The sequence below is a fragment of the Etheostoma cragini genome, chromosome 10, assembly GCF_013103735.1.
Source record: "Etheostoma cragini isolate CJK2018 chromosome 10, CSU_Ecrag_1.0, whole genome shotgun sequence".
Lineage (NCBI taxonomy): Eukaryota > Metazoa > Chordata > Actinopteri > Perciformes > Percidae > Etheostoma > Etheostoma cragini.
This window is the reverse complement of record NC_048416.1, coordinates 4152291-4169672: the sequence shown is the minus strand read 5'-3', so window position 1 is coordinate 4169672 and position 17382 is coordinate 4152291. Positions and strand designations below refer to the sequence as shown.

Genomic DNA, 17382 nt, shown 5'->3' with positions numbered 1-17382 from the left:
AATAATAAAGAATAATAATAATTCCTTCAGTTCCAATAGGGCCTTCGCCGCCTGTCGGCGCTCGGGCCCTAATAATAACAATAATAAATTGAATTTGTATAGCACTTTTCAAGGACCAAAAGTTGCTTTCCAGGTCAAAACAATATTCAGGCATGGAGTAAAAGGGAGGGGGTGTGGGGGGGGGGGGGGGGGGGGGGGGGGGGGGGGGGGGGGGGGGGGGGGGGGGACATTGATGAGGGTAGAATGTCTTTGGCTTACATGGAAGAGTGATGCTGTTTTTCTTTGTTACTGTTTTTGCCGTTGAAACTGTGGCTGTGGGAAACGTTTGGGATAATCCTTATTTGTGATAAGGATTCTTATCAAAAAGCATAGCTTACATTGTATGCTAAGTAATAAAGACAGACATCCTTATTTATTTTATTCTTTAAAAGTGTTGGTGTGTAATTTACGGTGATGTAAGGTGCTGGAAAGAGCTGGAAAATGGGCCGTGAAAGTTCTTGAAAAGTGCTTGAATTTGACCTTGGAAAAGGTGTATGAACCCTGTAAACCCCCCACCCCCCCCTCAAAAAAAAAAACACACTCACCCATTGCATTTATATGAGGCTCTCCGTAGTTTGGCTTATTTAAAGCTAATGTACTTGCACTTGATTCTTGGTGTCTGGAGTTTCTACCTTCATGACTGAATGCTCTTTATGGAAGTCGCCTTGAATGAAAGTGGCAGCTAAATGACACATAATGTAATGTATTTCATCGGCTGCACCCCGATGCTCCATGTGATGAATAAGATGGCGACGGGGACGACGACCATGAGGAACAAGACCCAGCTTCCCTCCTCAAGGACGCAGTACTACCTTGACGTCAACCCACCTTGCCTCTTTACCTTGGCCGCAGAGCGCATGGACGCCCCTCTTCCCCCAGGTCACGTGCCAGTTGTGATGACCGTTTTCTTCATTTTCTGAGCCCAATGGTTCCCAAAGCTTCATGAAGCTTCATTAAAAGAGTCAGCTGCCCACCCATCTTCCACTACGCCAAGTAGGAATTGGACCCCCCACAGTCACCTAAACCACCTGCCTACGCCCACATACTGCACTGTCCATGGCTAGTGGTGGGACAAGCAGGGCTCCAGATGTTATAGAATTACATTATATCACATAATTGTATAGATATGTTTTTCCCTATAATCTTTTTTATACATATTGTATGAGCATTGTTGGTGGCAGCCTGAGAACAAATGCTTCATTGGATTGTTTTGTAATTTAAAACTTAAAGCTATGGTTTCTGTCACCCCCATTAAGGAATTCTAAGTGATGACAACATGACAACTAAACTGTCGGAGCGTCCACATGATACAAGCTTTCCGTGATCTAGCTTGAATGTAACGGACGTTCATTAATGTCAAAAAGTTGCACACTAAAGTTTTAGAGGGTAATTTATCACTCTCTGGAAATCTCCAGTGATTAAACTGTTCGTCTTGCTTCAGCGATGCACAGGCAGAGGTGGCAAAAGTACTCACTTCCTATACTGAAGTAGAAGTACAGATACTTGTGCTGCGTGTGTTACCACACCCAACCAGAAACTGAAACTAGAGAGGGCATTGAGACGCTACTTTCAGCCTGGTGTTGTTACGCTAAAGAAATCTCATCAACACTAGCTGTTGCATGAAGTCTTTTTAATACCAAGTACTTACAGGGTTAACCCTCCTGTTGTCCTCAGGTCAAATTTGACCCATTTTCAAAACGTTTCTATATCGGAAAATTGGGTTTCTTTCAATCAAAATGTAAAATAAACTGTCCTCACAAGTAAAATAAATGATCAGTTAACTAATCTTACTGAATTACGGGGGTTTAATTTCATGTTAAGGCATTTAAAAAAATGAGAAAGGTAGAAGAACTTTGAAAAAAAGTGACAAATGACAGAAAAAGCGCCAAAAACGTTATCTCTGTTGTGTCAATGTGTAGTATAATTTTATTTTTCCCCAATGTCTGTATTAGCAAACATGTACAGTGTATTTATTTAAGGGATTTGAAAAGTTTTATCTGTTTTACTACTTTTTATATTTGCATCTTATTGTTTTTAGAGAGACAATTTTAAGATGTGTTCAGGGACAGCAGAAGAAAAATCGCCTTTTGGCTAATTCTGGTGCATTTACAGCAATGCTAATTAATGTACACTGTCCCTGTCAAATATATTAATAACTTAAATTAAAAAAGCGCGGGGAAAAAACAAACATCAGGTGACAAAAAGTGACAAAAACGTTCCAACAAAGGTTTGACGCAGATAACAAATGGTCAACGGGAAGACAACACAAGGGTTAAAGACACCCCATGGTCATTATTAAATCATTACCATTTTAAATATGCTACACAGCTGAAAACTGGCCTCCTGTGCCAAGCACAACCATATGGTTATTAATTAAAGATCTACCTTGGGCCCAATCTGCAGCGTCCATCTTTTTATGTCCAAATGTAGTGGATGTATGATGGGAGGGAAAGGGAGCCAGAACATAGCTAATGTTTTACGGGCTAAAAGGGTTATTTCTGGTGTAAAATTACTCCATCGTTCATTCGATTGGTTTCAAGGAACACAAATTTTTCTGCTACTAGAAGCCATCATGTGAGTGAATCTACAATGGCTGTTTCCTGTTGATTTTAAAAGGAACAGCTCCAGGTTTTGTCTGTGTGTGTCATTATGAAGCATCTGTTCAACAAACAAGAAACAAAGGGAAGAGCAGCTATAATCTGCCCGGCCTGGGTGCAATCCATCAACACGCATCATGAACTGTGTGTGCGTGTGCGTGTATTTCCTGGTGACTGTGGTGGTGCTGGTGTCTCAGACGTGATTAGGGAGTGTTTTCGGCTCTCAGACGTGTCATGAAGGAGAGAAGTCAAACGACGCTCCTCAACACCCACACACACTCAGCGCAGCCCAGCACAGTTTGACCCCAGTCTGTTGTCATCAGGATAGCTTGCTAATTAAGAAGCGCTTCTCTTACACTGAAAGACACACACACACACTGACAGCTTGCCATTGTCCCCCTACCCAAGAGTCTTGTGAGGGACCTGTGTACGTGTAGCCGTGTGTGTGTGTGTGTGTGTGTGTGTGTGTGTGTGTGTGTGTGTGTGTGTGTGTGTGTGTGTGTGTGTGTCAGAGCACTGTTGTGTGACAATTTCGGTTCTACTGTCAAAGAGCCTGTCTCTTGCTGTGAAGGGCCAGAGGGGTGATTTGTCTCCTTCAACTTTTGTGTGTGTGTGTGTGTGTTTGTGTGTGTGTAAAAAAGACATGAAGCTATATCTGTCTAGGCAGGGCAAACACACTTTAGAAGAGCAAATTATGGTCTAAACTACAAGAACCTTTATCATTAGCATTTAGCTCAAAGCACCGTTGTGCTAGACTGGCTAAGCCCCGCCCACTCTCAAATCATTGAGCTTGGCTTGGTCTGGTGATGACCAGACTACCGCTGTGCCTGAAAACTAGTTATGTCCAACTGAAGCTTCATGAATCATTTTCTGAGCCCACGAGATGTCTCTCTCTCTAGAGAGGGTTGAAAACACAATGAATAGCCATTCCATAAGCATTTTTCTTTAAACCAAGAGCGCCATCTAGTTTGGCTATCTCCATGACAACTAAGCGAGCCTAATCTTCTGAAGACTGAAATTTGGTACGGGAAAAGCTATAAGTCGGCCTGGAGTTAAGTTTTGTTTTTTTTTAATTTAGGGCATACAGTTTATTTAAAAAATTTTCAACAAGCCCCTTAAACTACACGCTATCAAATTTATGTAAACTACAAAAATCAGAGAAGAAACAAAGAGAAGAACAGAAGCTGCCAAAAGAAATGATGGCGTGATGAAAAGAAATCCCCACAATCTGTCACCCCTCCTCTTCCTCTCCCTTTCAGTCTGTCTCTTTGAGCATATTAATGTCTTCTTTGTTGATGTAATAAACTGTTGTACAGCTGTTCTGAGACTACTCATGGGAAAACACAGGGAGACAAATACTCTTTGAAAGAAACTGAACTGACAAAGAGAATGAGAAAGCCTTCTTGTTTGTGTGTGTGTGTTTAAGTGTGTAAATGACACTGAATTAGAACTACTGAAAGAGAACGAGCTTTGTCCAAATGAATAAGCTCTCCGTCTCCCACTCTTGGGACCAATACCTGCTCTCGCTCTAAGAGATCACACTCTATCTTTGATAGCATGGCTGTTTGTTTTCATAATTACCCTAAATGGAACTCTGTAATATCTCAGCTTCGTGGCATTTGCTTTGCATTTTGACTTAATTATGGCATAAAATAGCCTGTATCTTTTGCTGATGGGCCACCCTGTGTGTCCCCAACACGTTTCTTTATTGTTGATGCTAGCTTTTTGAGTCCCAGGAGACTTTGCTGTCTGAGACTTTGCATATCTCAATTCAAGTCAATATTACCTTCCTAGCCCATGCCCGTAGCCAGCCTAGTGGACCGATTTGCAGTTTTCCCTTATTTTGTACAGTCTATGGACTAGAAAAGCGCTATATAAATACAGCACATTTACATTTACATCTATGGGCCTGTAGCTCAATATCGCAAATTTGCTTCAAGGAGCTTATTAGACTAATACATATGTGTACTGCAGAAATACTGCTACTACAAATATGTTGTATGGATATTTGTTTGATAAAGTGTCTAGATATTCACAGCTGCAGATGTATCTTTGAATAGAACCAGTGTTAGTGAGCCTGTCACTTTAAGATATTGAACCCTATCTTGCAGCGCAAGTGACTTTGTACACCAACGCATGTATCATTCCTAATTTGCATTCAATGCACAGCTGACTTTTTTTCCTCCACAGACTCTTTCTTTTTAGGCCAGCTGAGAAGGACTGAGCCGTCAAAACCATAAAGCTCTTATTTTTATTGAATCAGTTGTAGTTTTGTAACTTGGCCATTCACCTATACATTACATACTTCATCATACCAATATCTTGCACGCTACATTTGCACTATTGCTTTGCACTCTAAATCTTTTTATCTTTTTTTGTATTTTGTTTGTATATTGTATATTAAAGTTTGAAATCCTATCAAGTTTGCCTGTTCATTCGTTCTTGCTAATATGTAATAATTAATTCCTTAAAGTAATAATGATACGGTTGTCAAAGTTTTTTAAAGGATAGGGAAACGTAAAAAAGAACGTTAAAAAAAAAAGTCTTGCAATTTTCACTGTCTCTCGCAACTTCAAAAATACAAAAGACATCGCAACTTTTGTTGCAATTTAATTAATGGCTCCCGCAAAATCTGGCATTTTGGCCGGCACAAATCTAAAAGAAAAGCTGCAAAATCCACCAGAAAAAGCTGTAGACTTAGGTTTGCTGTTGTTAAATATTCCGACAATTTTGGATCACATTCCTGCTGGAACATGTTCCTTGGAGTAGTTTATGGTTTAGAAAGCCTTTATTGGTGATTTTTCACATTAGAAAGTACTGTGCAACGTAGAAGTAAAGTGACAGCGCGAGCATAGCACAGACTCAGATTTACCAATCCAAGACAAAGGGTGAACACAGATGCAGCAACCATGGTATAAAAAATAGTTTTTTCAACACATGAGCTTGTAAACGTGTTCTCGTAGATATACGAATATACTATATACTATAAGAATGAACCTGAAAATGAGCATTTCTACAAGAACATGTCCCCTTTATAGTCCATGACGTTCATCTTCAAAATACTGTAGTAGCCTACTGGAGTGAAATGTAGAATGCCATGTGGTAATCTCATTCCTATTCCTAATTCAATAAGTGTTTTTATGACCTGATGGTCCTATATTTGTAAAAGTAGTGCAGGGCCCGTTGAAAATTGCTAAACCTGTGGTATTGCTGCTTGTAGAATTCATCAAAACCAAATTGTAGCCCAAAATTACTTACAGAAGGACCCCAAACTACTTAATATGCAACTCCCATATAGTCTACTACTAACGTACTGATTTACTAGCTAGAGAACGGGGCAGATTCAGAATGTAATCAGAAAATATCCAAATGATAATGTGGAGTAATCAGACATTAGTCTCATGGACTCATGGTAGTGCGCTACCCACCCGGCCCGTTATGAGAGCTAATCAGCACATATCTGCGTTAGTCAACCACCAGAACCAGACTGTGTGTGTGTGTGTGTGTGTGTGTGTGTGTGTGTGTGTGCCCTAGGAAATTATACAGAATTTTGTGCAGGAATTTATTTTGCCTCATCATTATTACTTAACTGCCTGTCTTTGAAGTAAAAAAATAATTCTACAATGGCAGGGGAAAAGATCAATAACAAATTCTCAAAGAAGGCTGCTTGCCCAGAGCCAGGGCAGTTCAGCGGTGTCATTCTCCCATCACGTCCTGCTGTTTCTTCTTCCTACACTGGCCCCCACACCGTCCCTTCTCCCCTTTCTACCTACCTGCGCACTGTGCGCAGTGCTGCCACACATGAGGAGAGAGGGGAGGGGCTTCTCCTCTGCTTACAAAACAGATTCAGAGAGAGGGGGGTGTTTTGGCAGCCACAGGAGAGAAATAATCTGTTTGATTGCTGGACAATACAATTTGCCGCTAGTCACTTTTGTGAAAAAAAGTTGCTAAAGGGGTCTTAAAAGTTGCTAAGTTAGCAACACTGTTTTACTGGAGACAGCCGCTGTGTGCACATAGGGGAAGGGCTGTGTATATGTGTGTGTGTGTAGAGTGACAGAGAGACGGAGGAGAGCAGCAAAAGGACATGCAGCTGAACAAATGTGTGTTTGAAACTGCATTAAAACAAAAATTATTGTGCGGCGCACCGCCACTAATTAATCTATATGTGTCAAACACTGTTGTGTCACGCTCTGTCTGCCACTTGTCTGTAGCTGGTTGTGCGTTGCAGGTGTGGGATTCTGAAACAATCCTTAAATTCGGGAAACGTCGTTTGATTATTCAAAGTCAAAGACAGTCCAAAGCAGTGCAATTTTGCACATTTTTGAGGGTCTGAAGAATATGTCACATTTTATCTGCCGATATTTATTTCATAACATATTTTGCATTTCTAATCCAAACAACGTCAACGTTGGCACCACACTTGCTTGTGTCCGTAGCTAAACACCTCAAGTTTTAAAATCCATTGGACTAACGGTTCTAGAGATATGCGCGCATAACACACACACACACACATGCTCCTGCAATTTATAGATAAACAACAAGCAATTGCAACTTGCTAAAGAAGAAGAGGGCCTCACATTTTACTGAAGATTTTAAGGACACACTGTGGTGTTGGGAAGAGACAGTTTTGAGATATTAAGAGAAGAACCAATACATTCAGGATAAAGGATACATGGACTTTAGAAAACAGTGATGCTGCGCATTGGTCCATGCGGACCTTGACCACATCTGCAGGAGCAAAAGACACACGTCTGATCACGCTGCCAAAGTCGTTTCCATCGTGGACAAAGTGAACCAAAATATTTGAGGAGCTTTGTTCCAGACATTTCGGTGGGCACCGGAGTGGAGAAAACCCACAGAGCAATTATAAACTGCTACTATTGGCCTGGCCCGGTGGATGACATTCACAAGTGGGTGAGTCGGCATCTTCAAAATAATGAGGTGGAACCTGGGTAGTACACACATTCAGGTTCAATAGTGGAGCACAACGAAGTGAAATGTCTATTTTTGCAAATGTAGAAAATCTCTGTCTCTGAATGTAACACTAACAGTCCATCCTGGGTGACTTCATGATGACTTTGCCTGCTGATACTGTATGCTCAAAGGCCTGCTTTTAGTTTTCACGTCATTTGCAACGTATTGGTCATCATTTTGAAATTACATTGTCTGTTTCGTGTCCACAGTGCCAGTCTGAGCCAATATTAAAGAAAAGAGAAAATATGACCCAATAGAGGTAAGGGAAACAATGGCATCCACAATGATATAATGATCATGTCTTTTTTCTGCCAGGTAACAGATTCTCTCAAGTAAGTGGAAATGACTCATGAGGTAAACTTACTCTAACAGATACCTAACCAGTACACGTGTGTCATCACAGCTGTTGCAAAAAGATCTGCCCATCTGAGGTTTCATTTTTCTCAAAGGCAGAGCAGGATATTCAGGGCTCGGTTTACACCTATCACCATTTCTAGCCACTGGGGGATCATAGGCAGGCTGGGGGAACACATTTTAATGTTTGAAACCTCATAAAGTAAATTTTTCAAGTCATGGGACCTATTAGAGAGATAACGGAATGTTAAGCAGTCAGAATAATAGGCCGGCTGACCTACGGCATGGCAGTTCAGCTACATATCACTTCATATTCTTTCTATGGCTTTATACAGTATAGCATCCAACTTACCATGCTGGATAAAGGGAAGTCACTTTCCTTGCCTTCTAGCTTGCAAACAGACATTGTTTCTTCAGTCTCCTTCATCCTAGTTGCACTTTGGCATTGCGCACGTAACATCATAAAGAAAAACATTGGGGGGATTTTTGCAAACAGACCAGGGCTCCAAGTTTCACAACAAGTTGCAATAAAACTACACTATCAGTCCCCACAATGTTGCTGTGCTGACTTATTTCATTTTTGTTCAAATATCATTTTAAGATCGACTATGGCTTATGGTATGAGTCTGGACATCAAAAGACGCATGTGCCTCCCCCTACCATCTACAGAACATTGGCCTTGTGGAGTAATTCAACAGCACAATACAGGAGATATAGTTTCTTTTTAATGTTTGAATGAATTTTCTTATAGAATAATCCATTCTGATTTTGTGCTCTTATCAGAAGAGGTCAACTGAAACGTTACTTGCTTTATCACACCAAAGAACTCAAAGGCTCTCCTGCCTCCTCATTCCTGTACTTGAGTTTTGCATTTTGAGGTCCTTGAACAAACTGGTGGCAGATCACCCCGAACGTTTAGTTATTAAGTTATTATTTGATGTCCAGGAGGGAGGAGAGTTATTCTTTGGAGGTGCCAAAGCGAGTACAAAGTAGATCATTTTGTCACTAAGGTTCTTATCCTTAACTAAAATAGTCAGCCCCATTCCAACTGCAATTTTTGGCAGCAAACTCAACAATCTAGTGCTCAAATAAGAGATGTCTAGGGGCCTAAAAAAACAGGACTCCAAATTCGTAGAGGTTGAGACCAACCGTCGACGTTACCTTGCCTGAGCACCAGGTGAAGGACAATCAACAATCAGTGCAGCTGTAGGACAATCAGCAATCAGTGTGACCTGACACCAGCCAGGAGAAAATGACAGAAAATAGTCTTAGGAAGGAGCTTCTTGGTTTTGAAATCCATTTGGACACCTAAATCAAATCCTGCATTGCAGAAAAACCGTTGATGCAGGTAATACCTTAACTGTAACCTCCTATTTGGAATTCAGGCATTGTTAATGTTACAAGTTTTATCTGTGTTATTGATTGTGAATATTAAGTCAATGGGCCGATGCAGTAAAGCCTGAGGAGAGAGAAAGAGTTACTGTTTTTTTCTGTTGCCACTGCAATTCAAATGGCTATTTGCCAAATACTGTGGTCGTCATTGGCGTGTAGTTGGCAGAAGTTAATATTTCTTGTAAAGAATATGGGGACCGCGGTCACCATGAGCGATGCAGATTTTCTTCTACAGCGCAAAGTCTACCATTGGGAGAAAACTGTGCTTACCAGTCGAGACATATTGTATCGCTGGCAACAGATAATCCAGGAAAACATGGCTAACTGCTAGCTTGTTAAAGAAATGCCTTTATAAGCTTACTGTGTGGGTTATTAGAAGGGGAAGGAACCTGGTCAAAAACAGGCTTTGGGAGCTCAAGCATCTTTCTGAGAGGAATACCTTAAATCAAAGCAGCAGGCCACAAGGTAAAATTAGGCTTGCTCCGCAGAGAGAAAAACATAACTGCTATATTTTCTTGAGATAGTTGCCTTTCCATACCATCTGTATTTTCTTGTGAATTTTTGCGTTTTAAGATGTGTAAAGGGTCCATCTGGGACGTGCATTGCGAATTAGTTTAGACTATAAATACTGTGGAGTGGGGCAAAGGTCTATGCAATATACTTGTCCCTACACAAATAAGCATAAAAAAATAATTCTATAATTCTATATATAGCTTAACTTCAGTGGGAATTGGTCTGACAAAACAATTAATTACAATTGGTGATTACACTTTTATTATTGTTAAAATTGTCTGTTTCTACAACAGTAATGTGCTAAATTATACTGCAATGTGCAAAAATAGGCAGTAGTGGAGGGCTGAGATAAATATTTCTATTCTTTAATTTATTTCATACCTTTCTGGGAGAATTTTCAGTGTTTTTTGTAAACCAGATCTTGTTGGAAACTACAGGGTTGTCATGTGGGGTACCTCAGGGTTCTGTTCTGGGACCAATTTTGTATATCTTCCCTCTAGGAGAGATAATAAGCCTGTTCAGTGACAAATTACCATTTTTATGCACTGATGATATCCAGCTGTACTGCTTCTTTTAAGACTACTGAGCCCCATGAACTGTCGTCCTTGATAAACTGCTTTATTATCATCAAGCAGCGGTTGAGTAACAACTATTTGCTGCTGAACAAAGATAAGATGGAAACTCTAATTTATTGCCTCTGAAAGAAGTGTCCCGCTGATTAAGCAGCATATTGGTGCTTTAGGCTGAGGAATCAGGAAATTAGGTGTTGTTTTTGATTCTGCAATGTCCTTTAAGCATCACTCCAAACAGTTAATTAGAAACTGCTACTCCACTATTTGATGTTGAAGGTTGAATTGGAAATGATCATCCATGCTTTCAACTCGTCTCGTTTAGATTACAAGTTTAAACAAGAAAGAGCTTTTTTTTTGTTTGCGCACTGTTCAGAACTTCATTGCGAGGCTTTAAACACGCAAGCAAAAGAGCGCACATCACACCTGTAATGGCATCACTTCACTGGTTACCAGTTCATTGTAGAATTCTCTTTAGTGGTCCCCCGCACACATTTTTAAACCAGCTGGGATCCATCTTTTCACTGGCACCTAGACTGTGGACTTAAGTCTCTTTACGTCTTTCAAAAAGCAGTTGAAATCAAGGGCTTTTATTGCTGTTTGATTTTATGTACCTTTTGTTTTCCTTGTATTATGTATTGTACTTCTCATTTTCCAAATTATTGTTACTGCACTTTGTGATTTTTATCGGTTTGTACACATTTGAAATGTATGTTAGTTTTACTGCATGTTTTAGTTGTATGGGCGGATCAGTTGGCGATGGAGGAGTCAGGCTTGGGAGTGCTCTGTGTATGTGTGAATGTATTTTGTGTTTTGTAGTTACTCTTTAATTGTAATCTGTAAATCATGGACTTGTGTGTGTGTGTGTGTGTGTGTGTAAACACACACTCTGATTTGGTTTGTCAATGCTAAAAACAAACTTTTTTCCAAATTGAGTGCAAATGTTTCCTGTTGCTTCTTTGTGTGTTGATGAACAGAGCTGAAACAGAGGCTGCTGGATGTAACACTGTCAAACAAATGTGTTGAACATTGTGCTCAGCGTGTCCTGAACAGTATTTTGAGGGAAAGGCCAGAAAGAACATTCTATTCAATAATGTGTGATGAAACCCCAGATGTGTCCCTTGAAGGTGGGTGGGAAATAAATGAACGTTTCCTTGAATTTAAGGACTTTTCAAAAAAGATAGGAAAGGAAATCGCTACAATGGTGGAACAATCATTGGGTAAACATGGGATTGATATAGCTGAGTGCAGGGCTCAGTGCTACGAGAAATGGAGCTAACATGGCAGTTAAAGTGAGAGGAGTGCAAGCTCCCATGCTTGATTAAAAATCTCTTGGCCACATACTCACCATGTGCATCTCACATGTTAAACCTAGTTGTTGTAAATACAGCCCGGGCCTGGCCAGAAATAGACATATTCTTTGACTTCATCAATCAGCTGTACAAACTATTCAGTGGCCGACCTCTCCGATGGAAAATCTTACACAGCGTTTTGGGTTGTTCTCTGCACTGCTTGTCTGACAGAAGAGGCAGTGCACCCAGTGGCAAAACATTTGCCCTGTGTGATCCGGGCAAATACTTGCTCCACACTTTTGGGGTCAAGGTGTTACAATGTGTAGAGGATAGAAACCTTACCAACCAGTCCTCAACCATCACACTTGATGTTCAAACTGTCAATATAAAAGAACTGGATGAGATTGCCTGCATGCGTGCATCATGGGATAGTTTTCTGAAAGAGGCAACTGTTGTCGCAACATCCATTGGCATCAAATTTCAGTTAGAAATGAGACAGAAAGAGGAAGTGTTTCTTTGAGTCAGCAAAGCCCTGAGTTCCTATTCAGAGATAGTGGTTCATGTTGCAATGGACAGCATAATCGCTTAACTATGTGTACATGTACTGTAAATCAATGCGTCTTGTGAAAATTCAGGGATTTTCTACATGTTTAATTTATTTCCAAGTTTTTGTGGGGTATTTCCCCCCCACATTTTCTTTTTGAATGCTAAATAAATTGAATAAAACATCCAAATGTAATGTTTTTTAGATCAAATTTAACCCAAGGCCAAGGCAGCAGTTAAAGAAAATATATAGTGCAACTTTTGAAGACTGTGTGTTAAGCGGCAACAGCCACAGGATATCTCGGTCCTTGAAGAGCATGGACCCGTCAGCTTAACGGACTGGGGCATCACCCGCTTCCTGCGGCTGTACAATGGTTTTGTGGTGTTGTAAAAGCCTTGAATGTTATTGCAGTTGGCTAGGTTCTGGATTTTTTGTGCCTTTTGCACCCACCAGGTTTCCTCCACAGTCCTGAAGGCTTGCTGGGTTTTTGTTCTTGCAGCAGTGATGGGGGTTTGAAGGGTGGGAGATCCAGGGCAGGACAGGGGAGCTTTGTGGGTCTCATGCTTGGTTTCAAGTGCGGTAATGTTTCCTTGATTGGACAAGCACCTCTGAGGCTAAGCTATGCATAGCCTGGCGCAGAGCTGGCCAGTCGGTTGATTCCCCTGGCATCTTGTTGAGATTTTAAGGAAGGAGCCGTTGGAGGTTGTCTTTGGGGATGAGGCTATTCAGCGCTGTACAGTTGATGCTAATTTTTTGTGCGGGGTTGCTGCCAGGTAGTCTTAAACCTGTTCTTCATCTGGAAGATGGTGTTAGTTATGATTTGCTGGTGGTCTGCACAGAGGGGGATGAGTCTGAGCCTGTTGTGTTTCATTTTACCCACACTTTGCATACCAGGTGCTCTGTACCCACTCAAGCATTAGAATCCTCCGTAAGTATGAGCCTGTCCATATCTAGGGCTAACTGTAAGATGGCATCAACAGCTCTGTAGAAATCCAATGCTTTCTACAGAGAAAGCAAATGTTGTGCTTGGCATCAAAGGTTTCCAGAAGAAGGTGTACCCAGCACCAACCTCTGTCAGGGAGTCCTCCCCATGTAGTCTTGTCTCACTGAGAGCTGCTATGTCAATTTGTATAGCTTCCGAGCTCTAGGGCCACCAGTGCTGTCCTGTTGTGAGGCTTGTCAGGAGTTTCGGCCAGGTCCAGCAGTGTAGGAACTTCCCTCTAACCAATGCTTAACTTATTTTTCACTTTAAATGCGTTACGGCTTACCATCTGGAGTGTGGGGAGCAGACCACTTTTTTGGATCACCTTTTCAAAGTCCTTCCCCATCACAGGGGTAAGCAGTGTGGGGCCAGCAAACGTAATCTGTTCTTTAACAGATTTGATGTGCACCTGCCCATGCCCCCCATTAACACAAGTGCTGTCTCACCTCCAACCCCACTACTCTCCCCTTCCCCCCCTCACTGTCCCTAGCCCTCCTCCTGGGAGATCCCTACCTCCCCCTCCTCTAGCCCTCAGGTTAACACCTCTCCAGCCTGACTCCCCCTCCCCCACCTGTGACCCCTGTGCACCTCACTGCTCACCAGGTGAGAAGACAGCTGACTAGACGCCACTCTAATAAGGCTGCAGGCCCTGATGGTATCCGTCCTCGGGTGCTCAAAACTTGGGCCTCCCAGCTATGTGGAGTCCTTAACCAGGTCTTCAACCTGAGCCTTAGTCTCCAAAGGGTCCCTGTGCTGTGGAAGACATCTTTCCTCATTCAAGACGCCACGTCACAGTGACTCCAAGGAATACCGACCCGTGGCACTGACTTCTCACATTATGAAGACCCTGGAGAGACTGGTTCTGGAACAGCTGCGGCCCATGGTCAGACCTCTCCTGAACCCCCTCCAGTTTGCCTACAAGCCCCTACTGGGAGTGGGGGATGGCATCATCTTCCTGCTCAACAGCATCTACGCCCACCTGGACAAGCCGGCAAGCACAGTGAGGGTCATGTTTTTTGACTTCTCCAGTGCTTTCAACACTATCCGGCCATCCCTGCTGGGTGAGACCATGACAGCGATGCAGGTAGATCCCCCCCCCCCTCGTGTCCTGGATTGTTGACTACTTGACTGGCAGACCACAGTTTGTGCGCCTGCAACACCGTGTGTCAGACAGCGTGGTCAGCAACACCGGGGGCATGCCGCAAGGGACTGTCCTCTCTCCCTTCCCCTTACCATCTACACCAGACTTCAACTACCACACAGAGTCCTGCCATCTCCAGAAGTTTTCTGATGACTCTGCTGTGGTTGGATGTATCAGCGAGGGTGACGAGGCAGAGTGTAGAGCTGTGGTGGGGGACTTTGTCACATGGAGTGAGCAGAACCATCTACAGCTCAACGTGACAAAGACTAAGGAGCTGGTGGTGGATCTAAGGAGCGCCAAGGCACCAGTGAGCCCTGTTTCCATCCAGGGAGTCAGTGTGGACATTGCGGAGGACTACAAATACCTGGGAGTGCACTTAGACAATAAACTGGACTGGGCCAAGAACAGTCAAGCCCTCTACAGGAAGGGCCAAAGCTGTCTCTATTTTCTACATATATAAACACGCTCGGATCAATCTCACACACACACACAACATGGAGAAATGCGCTCCCTCAGGCTCGCTCGCTCGCTCTCTCGCTCCCGCTCCCTCAGGCAGGGTTGTTTGTTACCATGACAACACCATTGATCTAAAGCTTGATGCTGTCATGTAAATAGTTTTCAAATCAGCCATAAATATAAAAATTTTTGATCAACTCATTTCAATTGCATGCTTAAATAACATACCGGTTTAAGCCCCGCACATTTCAAGAGAGCCCGACCCACTTCCGGTTTAAATTGGACCACTTCCGGTTTAGGCCCCGCCCAGTCCGAGTACGGATCCGGATACAGATAATTCATGTGGTAAACAGATACAGATAATGCTGTACTCGCTCATCCCTACTATTTACCCAGAGCTGGGGCTATTTTACCATAACTGGGACAGGGGTTAACAGGCACCAGGGCTTTTCCACTCACCAATAGGCCTGCATGCAACGTCTCTGGGGCCCACTGTTGCCCTGAGAGACCGTACAACTCAGCCTGGAACCACAATACCATGTGTGCCATGGGAAGGTGTGTACAAGGTCTTGGCAGTGGAGAGGCTATGTACCGGCAGAGAAGGCAACACACACTCGGCTCCTCTTTCAGCCCCTTAGAACAAAGGGCTGTCCGTGGCAGTAGCTGAAAGCAGAGAGTGGCGAGTAGAAGAACTACTCCATCACTGCTGCACTGACTCACCACGCGCCCTGTGTGCAACACACACACACACACACACTTGCTTATTTTCAAGTGTATAAAAAAAAAGTGTAATCACATGCGGAAACATACATATAATATTGTACACTGACATTCACCCAGGTGTGGACAAAAACACACTCGCACACACTAGCAGCTACAGAGACGAAGCTGCTCTTCTTTGTCTTCATTCTTACATCAACCTGAATCATTGGTGCTTTGGGTGCGTTTCATTTGCGATGGCATGCAGGGAATACGGGAGGGAGGATGGGGGTGGCAATCATCCTGATTAGTTGAACAGTGGATTAACAAAGTGCTTGACACCTACAGGGCAACATGAGGAGCACGGAAGAAGGTGGAGCAGAGTCCTGCCTTGTCTTCACCCACTGACACAATGAGTTCTAAAATATTCTCAACCAGGTGTGAAGGCAAGAAGAATAAGGACAAGCTTGTTTTACAGTGATGCCATGATGTTTGACCACCTGTGTGGGGAGAGAGAAAGACAAGAGTGAAAGGGGTGATTGGTGAGGCAGAAAGAGGAGGATGGAAAGAAAAAGTCAAGGTGATGCTTGCTGGGATAATTTTCCATCTCCACACTTTTCCCAGCACGCACGCACGCACAGATAGCTGAAGTTGTCATCTTGCTTGTCATCACATGCCTAATTCAGATGAACAAAACCGGCCAGAACACACAAACCCGGACACTCGCCCACAGATGCAGCTAGACGTGTCATGCTGTGATGTAAGTCTGCTGATCATACCACAACTAATCCTAAGGAACAAAGCAGGTCAGGGAACACATCCATGTATGAGTGGACGAGGAGGGAAGAAAATTGAGAAGGTGAAATGATGATTTTTTTTGTCGTTGTAAATACCCCCCCCCCCCCCCCCCCCGCCATGAGTTTCTGGTTCATGATCTGTTATTGATAAATTAGGATCCTGTTTGTTGAGGTTACCCAGACCTTTCTTATTTCCTACTGAAACATTCTTTCTTTAAGGCAATGAAAACATCATATTGTGAATCAACATTTGCAATTTCTTACTCATATCCTCATTAACTTTGTATATTTGCTTTTACACACAGCATCATTGTAATTGGAAAAATAAAAAAAACACGTCCGTGTCAATTTTAAGCACTATAACACTACAAACTGATATTTTGGCGACAATGGGAATTGGTGACGCAGATGGCGAGGAGGTGAACTGAAGTCAGACTAGTGCAGAAAGTAAATGTGGGAATAACAACTACTTTTCATATTTTCAAGTATTGATGCCTCGCGCATATTTTTTCTCTCCATATCCTTCATGTTATCTTGATTAAATCCAGCAATGTTGTTTGTGCTTGCACTGATAATTGATTTACACCTTGTAAAATCCAACTTAAATCATCAAAATTCCTAATATTTAATCGATACTGTTTCACTGTCACATAGTTCGCTACGAAGCGCAGGATGAGGGGACGGCCCGACTGGGTGGAATGCAGAATAGCATCAAATACCCAACAATTAGAGAAGAGAAGAACACTGTGCACAAATCTCATCAAATGTCAAAGTCTGAAAATACAGACGTCAAACGCTCCTGCAATTATTCCACTTAATGTCCTCGTTATTGGTCCGAACTTCAACTGTTGATTGCATGAAGAAAACGGTTTGCCTGTTAGACTTTCGTCTTCAAATTGTATCTCTGGGTGGGGGGTATAGTTGATGCTGTGCTTTTGGCAAGGTGTTAACAATCTAATTCACTGGAAAATATATGATTTTCTCGCCTAAATTTTTACCCCCTAAAACATGCTGCAGTTTCCACATGCTTTGG

General features: G+C 42.5%; 1 long non-coding RNA gene across 1 annotated transcript in view; it reads right to left on the bottom strand.

Annotated features, from left to right (window-relative positions):
• Nucleotides 1-11148, bottom strand: part of LOC117951407 — a 13235-nt gene extending 2087 nt beyond the window's left edge. The window contains exons 1-2 of the long non-coding RNA XR_004658172.1: nucleotides 11139-11148; nucleotides 821-829 (exon numbers count right to left, since the gene is read on the bottom strand). This is a non-coding gene — a long non-coding RNA (uncharacterized LOC117951407). The remainder of the gene's footprint in view (nucleotides 1-820; nucleotides 830-11138) is intronic.
• Nucleotides 11149-17382: the final 6234 nt, after the last annotated feature.